We start from the raw sequence: 18,865 nt of genomic DNA, 5'->3' as shown, positions 1-18,865 counted from the left end.
GGTTCCAGGTTAAAGTTTAAAAAGTTTATTTTTAGCAATGTGTTAGAGTTTTTATAAGCAAATGTTCATAGTACATTTACTTTTGAAAAGTTAAAAACAGCATGTGTATATAATCTGGTTTGAAAGAAAATACATACACATAGACTTAAAACAGACTCTTCTCAAGTGTACTATAGAGCATTTATAAAAATTGTGACTGACTCATAAATCAGGTATTAGCAAACAAACACCAAATAAAGTAACTGGTACCATACGTTCTCTGAACCCAATGCAATTTTATTAGAAATAAATAAAAGAAAGAAAAGATAACCATAAAAAGACCTCATAATTTTATAAAATTGAATATAGTCCTCAATAATACAGACTTCTAGTCCACAAAGCTGAGCCAATGGCCAACACTGCTAAGGGCCCTCTCTACCAAAGCAGAGACAGACACCAAACCCCAGATATGACATCACTGTCTGGTGGCAAGTTAACCCCATGGGCCCAGTTCCATTATAGTGGGTGCCCATATCCTTACTTTCAATATGGATTTGACTTCCATGCCTGCCATATCTCTTCTAGAGCTCCCGCTGTAAACTTATGAAATGCCTAATTCTCTTTCATAGTGTTCCACACAACACTATTTCTAACCAAGTTATCTCTCTTTTTTTTTTTAAAGATTTTATTTATTTATTTACTTGAGAGAGAGAGAGAAACAGCATGAGAGGTGATAGGGTCAGAGGGAGAAGCAGGCTCTCCGCCGAGCCGAGAGCCTGATGTGGGACTTGATCCCAGGACTCCGGGATCATGACCTGAGCCGAAGGCAGTCGCTTAACCAACTGAGCCACCCAGGCGCCCCTCTCTCTCTTTTTTTTTTTTTTAAATGGCAAAGTACACAAGGCAATAGATTTGTACCATGGCATCCACTCATGTTATGTGCCCAGTTATGAGATGCAGCTGGCTCCTGACAATTCAGGTACAGCATCAACTGGGAGAAAATACCTCCTGAGTGTGGGCTATTGTCCTATGGGGTGGACTGAATGCAATGCAAGATCAATGAAGAGAGAACGCTGTCTCTCCACAGCTGGAACACAGGACCGGAGAACCAGTGGTAAAAGCAGCAATGGTCCCTCTCACTCTTACACCTGAGGCCCATCTGCAAAATCCTTGCTATCCATCACCATGAATTTAGACTCTGCTCTCTCAGAAGTCTAGGGCCTAAGGGAGAGGTGATTCATCACAGGATGTAACAATGTCTCCACTGAGACTGCCATTTTGCTTTCCTCATGCCGTTGATCCAATAGCCCCACAATATTCTACGTCAGCCGGAGGGTTTACCCTGTCAAGTGTGGGGAGTTAGTGCTGCTGCTGGCAATGTGAGTGAGGAGGAATGTGCTAGAATCCGAGGTAATGATTTGGGGTACCTCTTTCCGATGTCAGGTCCGGTGGGAAAAATTCGTGCAAGACTTCAGCAAGTCCATATAGACAAGACCATGAGGGGCTCAGACCTTGTGGAAATACGGATTTGGGTCCTCCGCTTCAACCCCCCACACAAAGAACTCCCACAGCTAAGATGCTCCCATGCAATGGGTGGAAGGAGAACCCATTTTAAACGTCAGACACCATCTCTTGATTAATTGCAGAAACTAAGACCCTAGTAACTACCCCTCTTTTCGGCTTTGCTTTCTTAAGCATGTATTTGTAAAAATGAAACCATTTCCTTCTTTTTCACAGCATGAATAAAAGAGTGCTGAAGGGGGTTAGCCATTAAGTCCTTAGCTTATAGGATGGTAAAGTGGGATTATGACCGACCTGGAAGAGGAAAGGATATTCCCCAGAGATGTGTACAGTGATTCGTGGACTATGGCCTCCCTTTTAAGGGAGTGAGTGAGTGTAAACAAGGATGATTGAGAGTGCAAGTAAGTGTCCACGGAAGAGAAGGTACATTGGAGAGGAGTCACAGCACTAGCTCTCAGCATACCTTCTAGTGAGTCTTTGCAGGAACTCAAAGCAGGAATTTGCATTTCCCAGCTTCCTTCACAGACAGGGTTTGAAAATGAATTAAGTCCTTCCATTAGATAAACATATGAGATGTGGAAGGTGGAAGTTAGATGGGAGCTACGTTCCTGGATGTTTCAGAAAGCTGAGTCAGGGTGTATACATATATATATATATATTTTTTTTTTTTCCTTCATGAATAGGCAAGACTCCACTATCCCAGCATTTTAAATATTTTATCAGTACCTAACACTCTATATTAACTAATTTTATGCCTGAAATAGTTGGAGTGGTTTCATTTCCTTAATGGAATCCTTCCTGGCACAATTTTTAATGAAGAAATGTTAGAGGCATTCCCCTTAAAATAAGAGAGGATATGAAGATGGCCATGCTTACTACTTCTGTTCACTATGAAGAGTGGAGGAAGGCAAGAAAAAAGAAATAGCATTTATAAGAACTGGAAAAGAAGAAACAAAACTCATAGACAGCGGCCAGGAGAGCGTATTGTCAACACCTGCTCTTGACCGTGAGAATGTCTTCTAGGTATGGCCCCTGAGATATTCTCACTCATGGATCCTAATGTTCTTAACACTGTTTGCAATAACACAGAGTTGATTTTCGAAGTCGTAGGTTATCACTGGGTTGAGAATTCCAATCTCTTTCTTACCTGTTAATATAGTGGACAAAATATTTCCCTAAGGAGCATGTTTTGTAATCGTGCCCCTTTGCAGAGGCAGATCATTCTGTTTTTGTTTGGGGGTCTCTGCTACTGGAGAAAAGGGAAAAGTCTTTGTATTTAGAAAGTATAAACTCTGAAACTTCAAGTTATTGGTACTAGTTCCAACTTCCCAAATTCCTCAGATTCACAGATTTAGTCCCTCATCTACATTTAAATAGTGCTATAATCTTTCGTGTTTTTCTCTTTCTGGTTAAACATTTCTGCGTTTCTATAGCATAGTTTAAGATTATGTTGAATTCTGACCATTGATCTCCATTTAATATGTCCCTGTGTCTTTTTCCATCTTAACCTTTATGCTATGCACATAACATGACATTTTTGGTGTGCACTTGACAGTTCAAAAATAGAGTATCGGTTACATATTTTATTCTAGAGAATACCTTTCTATTAATTTATTCTTTTTCATGAAGATTAGTAGTAGCCATGTTGCACTATTGACCCAAATTCTGTTTTTATCTATCCTGACATCCCTCTGCTAGAGGACTTAGCTGAAATAGCCAACAGACATTAGACTCACCACTTCCATCTGGGAGAGGAGAATAAATCTCACTGTCACTGTTTAAGCTTGGCATCTCTTGTTCTTAGTGGGGATTCTCCCTTCTGTTCTCTACTCTCCTATATCTGTAAACACTCAACAGCCACCTAGTCTTAATATCCCACACTATAATTCCCTAGCCCAACAACTGACCTCCCCAGACCCTGATATGCACTGTTTTATCTCACTGGAGATGTACTCCCACTATGTCATTTGGTTGCGGCTCTAATAACCTGTCTATTCTTTGCCAATCTTTTCCTCCATGTGGGCTAAAGTATAATCTGTATTGCAGACCCTGTCAGGATCCACATTAATACCACTGTGAGGGCATGGAATGAGGAAATTTTACCCCTCTGATTGATACACCTCAACACCTCAATCAGCCAAGTAGGATGGAAAACTGCGCCCAGGCCACATCTCCTGTGGTCGGGTGGACATTGCCATCTTTCTTCCCTATCTTGCTTCCCCATGAAAGAGTCCTGCTTTCCAATGGCACAATGAAGCTCTATGGATAGCTTAGGGCCCCAGAATGAATCACCTTTCTCCTGAGTTCCTCCTATCTTTTCTCTGCACCTAGTTATTTTTCCTTTTTCTGTACGTTCCCACTGATATCTTAGTCACTGGAGAACAGCCTGTACGACTACATCAGCCTCTTCAAATAGATATTTTTTCCTTACTTAGGTCATATGTTAGTACATCTTCCTGATTTCATTATGAGAGTCTTCTATCATTCTTGAGCCCTTTTCCCTTTTAAAGTCTCCTGCTGTTGGAACATACCTACGTTTGCTCTTCGAAGTTTAGAGAGACCTTGAATCTTTTAATTTATTTGACTCAGCCAAAATTGCTGGTGATACAAAAATCAATGATACAGCGTGCCTTTGAAGACTCATGCCCAGTTAGGCTAGGTGGGCAAGGGAAGACAGTGCCTTACAGTATAAATTGGTAAGGGCTCCACTAGATGGCCTGAGCACTATGTGAGGGCACCGAGGGAAGTCCAGGGCACCCTGCAGAGGTTTTGCAAAGCGAGTCGGAGTTTGCCTAATACAACTCAATGATGGTGCATTTCTGACAAATGGGGCAGCATGCATCAACGCCTTGTTACATGAGAGAGCCTATGTGTCTGGAGAGCAGGGAAGACGCTGTTATGGCTGGAAGATGGTGTAGAGTAGGGGAGTGATCAGCAAGGACGGCAGGAGCGAGATTATGAAGAATGTGCATGTTCCTGCTAGAGTAGAAATCTCATCAAACAATAAGAAATAAGAAGTATCCACATAAGAACCTTCAACCAAGAAATGATCAATTCTATGCTCTTGGGGGGAAAACCCCTCTCTGAGATCTGACAATTAGTTTGAGGGAATTCTAATATTTTACTTTTATAAGACAGGTGGCTTGAAACAATTCTTTTTGGAGAGCACCTAACCACCCAGCATCAGTTACAGAGCAATGCTCACACATGCTGGGAATTGCAATTTCTAGGGTTAATGCGTCTGGGGTGTTTATCCACCCCACCTCTACATGAGTATCCCCCCCAGGTCAGCATTCACATTCCAAGTTCAGCCACGCATAGCTGTTTGATGGATAGCAACAGAAGTTGCATATTAAAGCTTATTTGGGGATGTATGGAAGTGTTGGGTCACCATACTGTGCACCTGAAGCTAGTATAACACTGTATGTTAACTAACTGGAATTAAAATAAAAACTTTAAAAAAAACTTACCTTGGGACCATGGGAGAGACAAGACTGAACATTTTCTCAACGTATTACCCCAACACATCTTCTTGTGTCCCTTAGATGCTACGAAAGACATGTTGTCTGCAAGTATGATTTGAACTTGCTCACTATTACATCACAAAGAGCTGTCACAGGGCCTAGAAGCTAATGTAAGCATTCAATAACATTTATTGCATGAATGAAAGAAGCAAGCGGAAGTCTCACTGAGCCACAGTACAGCCTTGGCAAGTGGTTGGTGAGAAGGCAAATGAGGAATTGCTGAAGTGATAGAAGATTCTAATGGGTTCGTGTCAGGCAAAAATGTGGTAGGGCCCTGAATCATCCCCCAAACTTGACCTTGAAATATTCACTTCTTCTTCTTGCATGTCCTGTCAGAGACAAGGGGGACCAGAAATTCAGGTAGAGAATTTGTCTAAATTCATGAACTAATTGCAGGTTCAAATGCAAGTTTAAAGATTCCAAAACGTTGTAGGGAAAGGTGACTTTTTCTACCACTCGTGTTTTTCAATTCTTTCTTTCTTGGTTATACCTGAGTTATGGAATGCATAAATCCGTACAGTGACTGGGGCTATGAAAGAAAAAAATGACATACCTGTGAGTGAAAGACAGTGCAGGGCAGAAGGATAGGAAGTATTTACTTGTCACTGGATGTCTCCTTATTTTCTGAGTCTGACCCATCTTTAAAACAGTTAATGTTTAATCTCCTGTTTTTCCATTCATACACTTAGCCTGAATTTAGCACCTGATATTACCATAGACTATGCTTAGAGTTGAATGAGGTTAGTTTTCTTCTTATGTGTCTGTTTACCTCTTCAAACTTCCACAGGACATATCACCTCACCTTACCATAATTACCACACAATAACTTCTATATTGATCAGTTTGTCAATGAGCAATAGAAAGCGTGTAGGGAATGGCAGGGGCCAGAGTTAGTCATTTTTCCATTGGTGGCTGAAGCATTGTGTCAACTCAAGAGCAGTCTTCACTTGCATGTCTAAAAAGGTGTGAACAGTCTACATATTATTCATAGACTAGCAACTCCGACAAAAGCAGATCATGATATTTAATCTCTGGAAAGGCACTTAAAGGATATGTAGGCTTACTCTGTGTATTACTTAGGAGAAATCAAGATTGAGAGAAGTTACAGTGAAGTACCCCAAATCACACACTAAACTGATAGCCAAGTCAAGGTAAGAACCGTATCTTGTTAATCCAATGTTGTTTCTACAATAGTTCGTGGTGGTTAGTGTTATATGGGGTCATAACCTACAGAACATATGTTTTCCTTGGCATACTCCCTCATAGAGTAGTCATTAATCATGTGATTTCAAGCATTGCTCATTATAGCTGCCATTTACTAGGCACTTTTTATATATAGGATACTTTTTGCTCATAACTGGCCTAATGTTCATGACAACCTCATACGATGGATATCCTCCTTCTTATTTCCTAGATAAAAACAGTGAGGCTTAGGAAAGTTCACAGCCTCACCTCACCACCACCCTGCTGTTAATCCTGAAATTAACACCCTAACCCAAATTTCATCTAACGAGCATCTCTGTACCCCTAACAAGTAAGCCATTCTTCCTGAGTCAGACTTAGCCTGAAATGAAGAGGTAAGATAAGCCCTTCTCTACAGTTCCTTTCTATTTCAACAAGCAATGATTTGGTTCCCAGTGCAATTATGGAAGTGTGTGCACTCAAAAACAATCATTAACTCAAAGTTAAAGCTACTGGGAATTCAGTGCTAAAATTTGTATTTACTTTCCCCCCCCCACAAACGACAGTGCACTGAAGTCACAGCTCCTACCTGTCCAACAGATGTTGGTTGTCACACCGAGAACAGCGGGCAGCTCTAATGGGAATGGCCTGCAAGGTGACCCCTGCTCACTTGTCCATTAACATGCTTACCTGCTTTATTTGAAAGGATGGTACAACTACGATTTTCCTTTGAAACTGTACAAGTGTCATGCTGACAAACTTTGATCTTTTCCCAAATACCAGAAATGTATGACTTAAAAAAAAATGTTCTGCCTTCTTATTATTTTAGAGGGACAGCTAACTGTCTTTGCAGGGGAGCCGGCGATCCGGTCAGTTCATTTTCCATGTCCTGGTGTCCTTCCGTCTGCTTGTTCTGCTCGCTTTGAAAATGTTGTGCTCATTAGCATCCCCATCGCACACCGAAGAAAGGCAGGACCGAGAGAGCTGCTTCTGCCTGCTTCAAAGCAGCGGAACAGATAAATAAGGTGAGTAAAACAAGGATCTGAGAGAGTCCCTACTGTTTCTCCATATTTATACTCTTTCTCATCTACATGAATTTTACAAGTCACTAGTTGAATATTTAGCTTCATTTCCTGTGGGTTCTATTTCCTGTAAGAAAACCCAGAGAGTAGCAATGGATAACGGGATTATTTAGAACCTCGATAACGTATTTAGCTTCTTCCATTAGTTCTTGCTTTTACATTTCTCCATAAAAGAAATGCATTCTAAGAATTCACTTACAAAAAGAACCTTAATATTTTTATTAGCAATTATGCTCAGAATCCATATTTCTCAAACGGTGACCCCAAATCCCCTCCTAGCCCGGGAAATATTCTTAGAGGCCTTCAGCTTTTCCATGTTTTTACACTAAGCGTTTGACTTTATCTTTAATTAAACCTTTACTATAAGCATAGTCTGAATCATCTGAATGACGCCTATAACTGAATCCCAGCTGTTTATTTCTGCTACAATAATTACCTTTGTGTTTAACTGCAGTCAGGGTAAAGACCTCATGTAAACATTTGTGGTACGCTGGAGAAAGGAGGGTTTTGCAGTAGTCTGAGAAAAGTGGTGGAGGAATGAGTCCATAACACATCTCTCACTGGCAGAGGATGGTTGAGTTCAAAAAGACCCCTGCAATCCGCAGACGTTACCACCTTCAGATTGTGAGCAGACACATTTGTCAATTTACAACAGTTTATTTTCAGTGAAGACTTCTCTGCTCCTGATCCTGCCAGTGATTACCATATATGCTCATGAAATGCAGAATTCAGTAATGCAGCTATGCAAACTTTGTATTCAAATAACACATGAATGCTAATTAAAATCATCATTAGAGAAGATTTTGTGACAGAGTTTCATTAAAGTGAGAAGCTTGATTAGCTCCAGCAGTCAAGTCAAAATTATTAATATTTTATAAAACATACCAATGCAAATAGGCATTTTCTATATTGTATATTTAAGTCAACATGGGACAAAATGCTAAAATCGAAAGAGAGAGGGCAAACTTTTCCTTATTATTAAATACATATTCTTTCTTGTTAAAGCCAGTGTTTATAGTTTAATTCCAACAAGATAATCTAGTTAAATAAACATTATTGATTGGAAATAAATTTATTTTTCTAGTTTTATTTTCATTTATTTTATAATTTCTTTGGATTTTATAGGTGCACTGGACTGGTAGGAATAAGGAATTCATATAGGTCGTGCAGATTTTAGTTACTATATGATGAAAACATGAGGAAATTTTTATTTAAAAAGAGACTGTATGTCATAAAAGTCTGAGAATATACCGTGATATGCTTCACAAACGGTAGCCACCTGGTAGAAACTTTTCAATATACTGGAATCCCAGAACTGGAAGAGAGCTTAGTTTATATCTATTCTACTCCCCCGATTCAGGCAAAATGTGGACTCAAATAGTTGGAACTCATGTCCAGATCATTTAGCAGGTTAGTCATTCAATCAAGTCATGTTTCTGAGCACTTAAGTCCTTGGAGCTGAGAATAAAGTGTATACACATGGCTAGCAGAGTCCTACCTGGAACCTACATCTTGTATGACCAACTCCCATGTGTTTCTAGTTCTCCGTAAGTCTTTCTAAGTCTGCACACCAGCCAAGATGAAGCCCGACTTCTTATGCAGAAATCCAACAAATCTTAGGGACCTCCTCCATTCTGGATTCTATTTCCATTAACACCACAGTTCATTCTGAAATTAGTTGAGAGGGCTGAGATTTTAATTTTTATTATAGAGAAGCAGAAGCAAGGAAATGAGCCAAAAAAAATATCTGACCTCAGGCTAGCCATACAAAATGAACTGTGGCTCTTTCTTAATCAAGGACAGTGTTGTATTGTCTTGATATTGAAAGACACAGCTTTGTTATTGTCCATGGATCTCTCCAACTATGATGACAAATGGCAAATTAATATGGAAAATGTGCGATTCATTGAAGGTATCTGTGTTATTCCTATGCTCAGTCTCTAGGGAAAGTTACGAGGTGACATGTTGTGCCATCAGGCGTTTGGTATGAATATCAAACTGCATTTGCCATCAGTCCTCTGAGCTCTGCTCTCAATGATGTTTGACCTGTATCACCTTGAATCCCTAGGATTTAGGTCCAAGGGGCCTTGAAAATGGTGGGTGTTTCCTTTTCCACATTTTGTAGTGAGCCTGATAAATGGAAAATTCAAAGTCCCTGTGTGTAATAATATGGCATGGTTTTTCTAAAAAAATACTTGCTTTCATCCAAGGAGCACTGAGTCTGTGTGATAGTTGGGTGAGAAGCTCTGACTTCTGTCTGGATACACTGAGAAAGGCATTTTGTAGTTGACACTAATACCCTTCACCAAGTATCCCGAACTCTCCTTTGTGGAAGCATGGGGCAGAATGGCTCTTTGTGATCCCGTGAGGGTCTGACCCTGTGGTCCACTTCGTCATGCTCAATTCCACAGTTGTTTTCTTTAACTGAAATCTAGAGAAACAACTCTAATTAACTTAAGGAAGAAAGGCACTTATTGGAAGGATAGTGAGCAGCTCAAAGAATTGAAATAAGAGCTGGATAAGCAGGCCTCCTCCAGCTTAGGTACCAGCAACAAAACTCTTGAGCATCTATCTTGTGCGTTGGTTTTGAACCCAGCGTGAATCCTGGCTACACAGTAGACTCAACGGCAGAACTTGTAAAAAGCGCTGATGTTAAAAATATGGGAAAAACTTGAGGTATCAAATTAAGGGCCCCGTGGCTGAAATTAATTGACAGTAATTCAAAGAAGCATTTTCAAGTCTAAACCTGGCAACTAATATCTAGAGTGTGCCAAGAATTCCTGGAAATAAACAATAAATAAAAAGCAAAAATATAACCAAAATTTAGTAAAAATCAAAATTTAATTCTGATATCACAATGAATGAAGGTTATGAAGGGATAATCTCCATAAGGAAAAAAAAAAACGCTAAAGCTAACCAATTTATGAAGAGATACTCAGAATCATTGACAAATATAGAAATGAAACATAAAACAAAAATATCCCCTTTGAAATTTGAAATGAAAAAAATTAACACACTGGCTGTTGCCAAGAGTTAGTGAGGATGTGAACATATATAAAACTTCATGCCTTGCTATTGGGAGTGTGGACTGGGGCAGCCATTTGTAAGTGATTTGGCCATCTGTCATTTAGTCAAATTATGCACACAGCACAGTATTCCTCTTAGCTGTCTACCCCCCAAGAAATTCTTACACAGGTCCCTAAGGGGACGTGTTGAAGAATATTCATCACAACATTATTTGTGTTACGGTGAGTTGTTTTCAAGTTGACTGTCCATCCCTGGAAGAAAAGAAATTTAAAATTAATAGATATATACCAAGGGGAATTGTGCAGGAGCTAAAAGCAGCAGTTAGAGGCAATGGATTTTATATAAATATAAATGTATGATTGGGAGTATTAGGTGAAGAGCATGGATAGATGATAGATAGATAGATAGATAGATAGATAGATAGATATTAGATAGATGTTAGATAGAGAGATAGATAGATGATAGATAGATGATAGATGGCTTTTAAAAGCATTTGCTTAGTGAAGAAAGAAAAAATAGAACATATTTAGCTCAAGATTTTAAAATGCATACACACCAAACAAAGATACACATTTTTTTTTCTCAAGAATGCAGTAAACAGAAGTATCCTATAGGGTAAGGGAAGTTAATTAGAGTGTAATATAAAATACATCTCTCTCTCCCTGCCCTCCTGTCCCTCTTTCTCTCTCTCCCATTATTTTTGGAGAGCTCCCCAGGTGATTATAATGTGCAGTAAGAACTACTACTGAACAAGACATGAACGTTAACAAAAGAATAAAGTCTCCAGTGATTTTTACTCCTCATAAATGTCTTCACACAAGTTCTCAGCTCTCTTGCACGGGCGATGTGTGCACCCCTAGGTTCCTGGACTCCTCCTACCTGCATACAGAGTGAGAGGGGCTGTTGCCCAAGAAAAGAATGCTGGACAGCCCCAAGCCCCAAGTGGGCCCTGCAGCCCTCAATGTTAAGTAAAGCAGATGTTTGGATGTTTCAATTCTCAAAATATATTTAAGACAAGATCTTTGATTCCAGGGTGATAAAGATTAATTAGTGTATTGACAATGAATCTCCATACATTCAGGATTCGATTTATTTCACTTAAAGAAATGGTGGAGGAATCTTGAGTGCTTTCTTACTATGGTAAGTGCAGGGGACAAAACACAAATATATTTTGGATCTTGCCATAGGGAATTCCAGGCTAGATGGATTTCCACCTGTCATTAGTACTACATAATGTCTTAGAATGAGATATTTATCAGATGTTTGTGAATGATTAGGAAAAACTACCTAAAGCGATGAGTTGGGTGAGGTGTTTAGGCAAAACCCCCAACATCTGCCCTGAAAGTTCTTGACAATGATCTTGAATCTCCAGCACTGGGTGGAACTCTGTTCCCTGTGCTCTCCTCTGGCACCTGCTCGGACAACCATTTAGATCATGACTTTGTGCAGATCTCCATTGTAATTACCATGCATGTGTTCTAACCATAGAATCACATTTAGATCCAGAAGTGACCTTTGGGGTTCTTCTTATCCCTGCTTTTACTTTTATAAAAGAAAGAAAGAAAGAAACCCAAGTCCAAAGAAATGAAGTCACTATAGCTAGAAGGTGAGAGAACCAGGGTCTCGTGCCAAGCTTTCACTTGGATATCAGGACAATTTCATGGTTCTTTCCACATTTGTCTTCCCAAGGGGATGATGTGTTTCTTGTGCATTCATGGTAGATGATACATAGTGGTCTAGAACCTTCATGTCTGCACAAATGATACTGAAATGCTCGGTCACTTTATTTTCACAGCTTAGTTGTTTAAAATTTGATGTACTAATGCTCCAGTGTTTTCAGTCATAAGTAACATATAATTGTGGAGCCGTTAAATGCATTTGTCCAGTGTGTATGTGTATGTGCTATGTAAACATGTGCATGTATGTATGTGCGTATAGAACCTTCTATGTCCAAGACCCTAGTCTAGAGACAGGGAATATCGTGATGAAGAAAAAAAGATATAATTCATGCCCTCAAGTAGTTATAGTTCAGGAGAGATGGTTTCTATCAAAACAAGCAAACAGAGCAGCCCCCAACTCAGACTGTGATGTGGCTTTAGGTGGTGAAGTGTTTGTGCTCATACTTGTGTGTGGGTGGGTGTGTGTGTGTGTGTGAGAGAGAGAGAGAGACTGAAGGAGGAAATGTGGAATAGGACATGAGATAAAAAGAAGTTATGCATTTCTTTTATATAGGTCTTAGAAATTTGAAGAAAATTGTATTTGTTTGGGTGGATTTAGGTGAATATTTTCACAAGAATACCTTCCAGGTGCCGGAAATCGCTGGGCTGGCTGCACTCACCAGCCATGTGGGGGCTGCCTTCTCTCCTTTCCAACATCTTCTCTCAAACCCAGAGCGTGATTTACCAACTGATTCTACTCACTTTGCATTTTATGAGCTTTCACCCTTGCGATGTTTCATCTGAAAACATTTCCCTAATCTTGTCTAAATGTGTGTGTGCTTTATGTGGAGGCACAGGGACTCTGGGTGACTATAGCTTCTGATTATCATGTGTTCTTTAGTGCACATTGAAGTCCGTACGCAGGACCCTGATTGCTGAGTTGACCTCCTGTGACTTCTCCCCAAGTCATCCTCAAATCTGTGCCCATTCTTCTCAGAACAACACATCCCCAGCAGCCCTTTATGAATTATCCCCCCTTCCAAAGCTCACCCTTGGACTGTGTTCTGAGCATGAGTCTCACTTGTCCAGACGCTGGTGAGCATTTCCACTAGCAACACAGGACATGCACGCAGGATGCGTTAATTTTCCTGAGAGGTAAACTGCTCTGACTTCTTCATTTCTACGGATGCTCTGGCATTCTCTTGGTCATTCTGGTTTAAGAACTTAAAAGCATTTTAACTCATCTTACATTTTTACTTCTTATATCCATTCAATCACCAGACGCTTCTGATTCTTTCTTTGCAATCCTTGTGCCTGAGATGGAAGTAAATTGATGGTAAGAAGACACCGACAGGTTAAGAGGCATATGGGTGCTGACCACTGGGAAAGACTTTGGCCGGGATCCCTTGTCCAGGAGAACATTGTGCATGCTTTGCTTTGGTTCTGATTTGGGGCCGAGGCTGGAAACTTGACTAGCTTTTATTTGATCATTGAGAAAATATTTTTGAAAATCCAAGCAGGTGACTGTGTTTGGGGGATACATCGCTGTGAACGAGCTGTTACTTGTAACCAATCTCTAGAAACCACTTGAATTTCATGGGCAGAGGGCAGCTTTTTCGTTATATTGCTGTTGATCAGCACCACCAACACCAGCAAGCACACAAGCCCGGCAGACCTGCTCCTGGACATGAGCATGGAGTGGTGCAGACGAGAGATGCAGAGAAACCTGCCTCATTACTCTCCTCTCTCAGTCAGAAAGCATAGGTTCAGGTGCCGCCTGGCTCCGTGAGTCTGACAATGCCCTCCTGTCCCCTCCATCAGCAGCTTGGGCAAAGTGAGGTGTGCCACAAAAATATTATAAAAACCTCAGGGCGCCTGGGTGACTCAGTCATTAAACGTCTGCCTTCGGCTCAGTTCATGATCACAGAGTCCTGGAATCGAGCCCCGCATCGGGCTCCCTGCTCAGCGGGAAACCTGCTTCTCCCTCTCCCACTCCCCCTGCTTGTGTTCCCTCTCTCACCCTGTCTCTCTCTGTCAAATAAATAAATAAAATCTTTAAAAAATATATTATAAAAATCTCTGCTTTACTGCCCCCCCTTTGTGTGCATAAAGGTTTATTCTTCAAAAGCGAAAATTTTAAAATCATGTATGCTCCCTCTCTGTGCCCCATTTAATGCTCTCAGCCTGGAGTTCCACGTTATTTGATGTGACCGTAACATCTGGTATGCCCTTGCTGTCCACTTTTCCTTCCTGTCACCTCATTTTGTGTTTTTTTTTTAAAGAATAATAAATAAGAGCTTTTCTTGTTTCTAATAGAGTCTGACACTGTACGTGACACAATCTTTTAACCCATTGACGTTTTGAGAAACTTACTCTAAATTTTTAAGTTGTACTTACATGTAATGATTAGTTGATGTTATGTTCTCTTCTTCTGCCCTTTCTTTATCTTCATGGCTTGAATTCTTTTCTTTTCTTTTTTTTTTCTTCCTGTGATGTTGAAGGTTCCGGTGTGCTTTCCAAGCCTTCTTCCTATTTTATAAGAACGACGCTAATTCTTGCATGCCCTCCCTCACACATTGACTTGCCATGTCTCCCTGCTCCAAGATGAAATCTTGAAAATACTTTGGATTTTCCCATCTCTTTTCTCTGAGAGAGTATAAAATTGTTTATTTCCAGAATACTAAACTCACCCACGTGACACATCTCTTTTACTTTAGGAAGCTTCCCATAACAATGATTTTTCAGATCCCCATGTTCATTATCACCGTCCATGAATGTTTAACGATGGCTTGCGAGACCCATTGTTCCCATGCTTTCTTCCCTGTAATGTGGCTGCAGATATCGGCTCTGATCCGATGGTTATTTCATAGAGTCCCCAGGATATTGGGTGGTGGCAGATGCAGGCAACGTATCGGGGTCTTGTCGGTGAGATGTGGTCCGTGGGAGGTGGTTCAGTGGCTGAGAGACCTGTCACAGGCCACAGGTGGCAGAGGTGTGGGGAGTGGTGACAAGAAGCCAGTCATGCCTCCAGGGCGGGAGGGATCAGGGCATGGGTGGTGTTGCCCACACCGTGGTGGGAGCTGGAACCATAGGAGAGTCAGTACCAGCCAAAGGATGCAACCCGAAGCAGAGAGGAGGAGGAAGAAAGATCCCGGTGTCTCCTTTCCTCCTCCTCCTGGCAGCTCTTGAGGAGCCAGCTGGCGAGGGGGCCCGGGACGCAGACCCTGGGGAAAGCAGGGCGTGGGGTGGGCTGACAGCCAGCAAGCCAACACCAGTGCAGGCAGACACTGGCTGAACTTCGCAATCCCCAGACTATCTTTATTTTGCACGAGCAGATGGATGCTGTCTTGGCTTGCCACAGTGTTCTTGGTTCTGGTCCTGGTCTTCTCCATAATTTATAATATTGCTCCACTGCCATCTAGCTACCAGGCTTTTCCATAAAGAATCTGATTTCATTTTTATGTTCCCCATCACAAAATGCACATTATATTTCCTTTTCTCTTGGAATTCAGGAATTAAACCAGACAGGTCGCCAACTAATCCTGGGATTTGGGGCAGCCTTTCAAACTACAGATTTGACTGTGTTTTCACCTGCGGCTAATTCTCTGTATTTGGTCTGCTTTCCCTCCTTTCAGGATTCTCATCACTCATGGGTTGCCTCTCCAGCATCTTTCCTCCGGGTCACTTACATCATTTTCTTCACAATTCCCATTACTATGTTTTTACCTTAGAGACTTTTTCCACCTGTTTCTCAAAACAAGGAATAGGGTTTCTAAACTAGGCTTTCTGGGAGGTTATCATTTCTTTACATATTCAAATATGGTGCAGCTCATAGCAGGTGCTTAGTAAGCACCTGTGGATGAAAGAATCTATCAACTAGTCAGTAACATAGTTATTTTCAGTTTGCAGATTACAGAATATGTGGAGGTAGGTATAGAGGTATAACGATGTGGGTGTACGTGTAGATGACTGTTCAAATATAAAAATAATGCTGCACTTGGAAACGTTTGGATTTCTAAGAGTTACACAGAACACACAAATAGGACTCTTACATAAAGGCAATCACGGAATGACATACAAGCAAATATAGACTTTTCAGTGCATTCTGCCATTAATTTTTTTTCTTTTCTAGTTCAAAACAGGAAGCAATGGCCGATGGCGTGCATAAATTTATTGACCGTTGTACTTAATAGAAATCTATGGGTTTCAAGCAGAACACAATTTTTGAGTTCTATTTTTTTTTTATTAAACCATTTGAAATGTTACTCACTTTGTTTTCTCAACTGGGAATGAATATAATCATGCTATTTTAAGGAACAGTTTTTTAATGATATAGAAGAGACTAGAATTTTAAAAGAGAATCTGTGTGATGTTTTAACCATATCAATGTTAAAGCCCCTTTTATAGAGCACCCAGCAGCGTGCCCAGCGCCCACTCATCATGAATAAGGACAATGGAAGTGCTTACCTAAGTATTGCAGACACATTTGATTTGTAAATGCGCATGTTTATGGAATTCTCCATCTTTTATCCATTAATTGGAACTTAGAAATAAAAAAATATCAAAAGAAGCCACCATATGTGTCTCTTCCTTCTGAATTTCTTCTTTAATTGAATGGTAGATTGTGATATGGAACACTATCAGAAGCCCGATTATAAATTACATCCTACTATGGCAGACCGTTTAATTGAGTCACTGAGGTATTTCTATTAAGTGGTTTGTTTGTTTACTTATTTATGTATTTACTTATTTAGAATTTATATGTAATAAAATGCACACACCTGAAGCATTCAGATGGATGATTTTTGACCTGAGTGACCATCATCCAAATCAAGATGTAGAACATTTCCATTTCCTATGAAGTCCCTGAGAGGATCCCAAATGCTGTGCTCTCATTAGCGCTGGGGACCACAATGCCCTTCTGGGTTGTGGTTTGTCCAGCATTCTGGGATAGAGTCCCTGTTGCGCCCCCCACCCCCCGACCGACCCCCACCCCCCCGCACTCAGTGGAACTCTGACCTCAGCATGGAGACAGTGCCCCCCCGTTAATGTGAAAGATTCTCTCACATAGGAACTGAGTCTTGTGTGAAGACCCAGGAGTTGGGGCTATGGCGGATTTTCACTCTGATGACAATTCCAGAGAGCAGTTCTTAGCCCTAGCTTCACAGTAGGATCACCCTAGGAGCTCTCAAAGGACCAATGCTCCTTCCTCCCAGGCGTCAGACCTCAGGTTCTTTGATCTTGCATTTCATGAGTACTTCTCCCAAGAGAGAAAATAATCAGGCCCCAGCTTGCCAGAATGGGAAAGAAAAAAGAGGCCACAAAAGCCCAATAAATAACATTTATCAAAACTTTTCTAGCGCTCCTCGCACCGTGCCACGCGGTTAAAATACATTACCTCACAAGGTAAGGGCAATTATTGTCATCATCCCTGTTTGATGTGAAAAAAACTGGAGTCTGAAGGATGTGAAGTAACGTGCCCAGACTCATCACTTACCAACAGGTGGAAATAGGCTTGAATTTGGTTCTGTCTGAAACAAAATCTCATGCTCTGAACTACTCTACTGTATTGCCACTCCGAAGGTTTTAATTGATTTACATGATAATGCGTAGTTATTCCAACAATTCTTACTTCACCTTGATGGGGAGAAAATTGAATTTGAAGTACGTTTTTCTCTTATAAAAAGACGAGATTGTACATATAATTATATGCAAAATAAAAATGTAATTAAAAAACACAAAATTTTTTTTTACACCTTTGAAACCTGAGATTCTATAGACTGCTTCTCTTCAGAAGCATTCGATTCCTACACGTAGCCTCCAGGAAACAGGCTGGTCCCTGACGACATAATGCGTCATGACACAGCGCACCGTTTACGGTCACTGTGTTTAATTTCCAAGTACGAATTACTCTCACTTGCCACATGATCCCTAATGTCAATAATAGTATTCCCAATACCAACAACCAAGGAAACATTGTTCTCCGCAAGCCACACGAAACCTCAGTCTTCTGTATATAACTCGCAACCCCCAGAAAAGAAACCGCAGTGTGCGTGTGTCCGTGTAGATGTGTTGTGCTGTTGTTGCTGCAGCCGTCATTTGAGTTCACGTTTATGAAAATTAGAAGATGAATTTCAGAAGCATACCTGGGAAGTCACCATCGGAGCAAATAAGTGAAATCTCTGGAATCTCCCCACCCTGCTGTCTCGAGATTTTCCTCCCCGGTGGAGATGATGAACTAAAGGACATGAAATCTCCACAGGGCGATGCAGCCTTGATTCGGGTCCTCGCGGAAGCTTTCCAGAAACCTCACAGAAGGCAGGTGCCCCACCCGAGAGGGACCGGCTCCATGCACGACTTTTACTGTCCTGCAGACCTCGGTCCCCAACCCACAGGGCTCCCCCTCTCCACCATCAGCCCTCCTTCTCCCTGGGGGGGGGGGGGAGGTGTCAAAATTGTACAATCATCGCCTCTTTATCATTTTTGTCTTATTTTCACCTGTCCAAAAACTGTATTAACCTGGACATATGTCCTTAAAAGAATCAGTCATTTTGTGTGGTTCTATTGGTTCATATAATTTCTCCTAATAAATCCTAATACATAAAATATTTCCCAGTATGCACTAACAGATACAGAAGCTTTTAAATTAAGATTTATAAGATTTCCCACTTGTAAACCTAACCTTATAATGTCTATTTTAAGACAACAATTGTCCTCCCAATTAGGATTTTCCATCAACATCTCCCCTTTATTCTAGGGAAATTCTATTTCCGTCAAGTCTGACAGGAGATATTTTACTTTTCCTTAATGATCTGTACGTTAGTATCAAAACATTGATACAATATTTACTTTTTGTGCATCCTGACAATCTCTATGCTCCCCTCTGGATATT

The sequence above is a fragment of the Leptonychotes weddellii genome, chromosome 3, assembly GCF_054177405.1.
Source record: "Leptonychotes weddellii isolate Sample4059 chromosome 3, ASM5417740v2, whole genome shotgun sequence".
Lineage (NCBI taxonomy): Eukaryota > Metazoa > Chordata > Mammalia > Carnivora > Phocidae > Leptonychotes > Leptonychotes weddellii.
The sequence above is the reverse complement of the archived record's forward strand: the minus strand, read 5'-3'. Positions refer to the sequence as shown.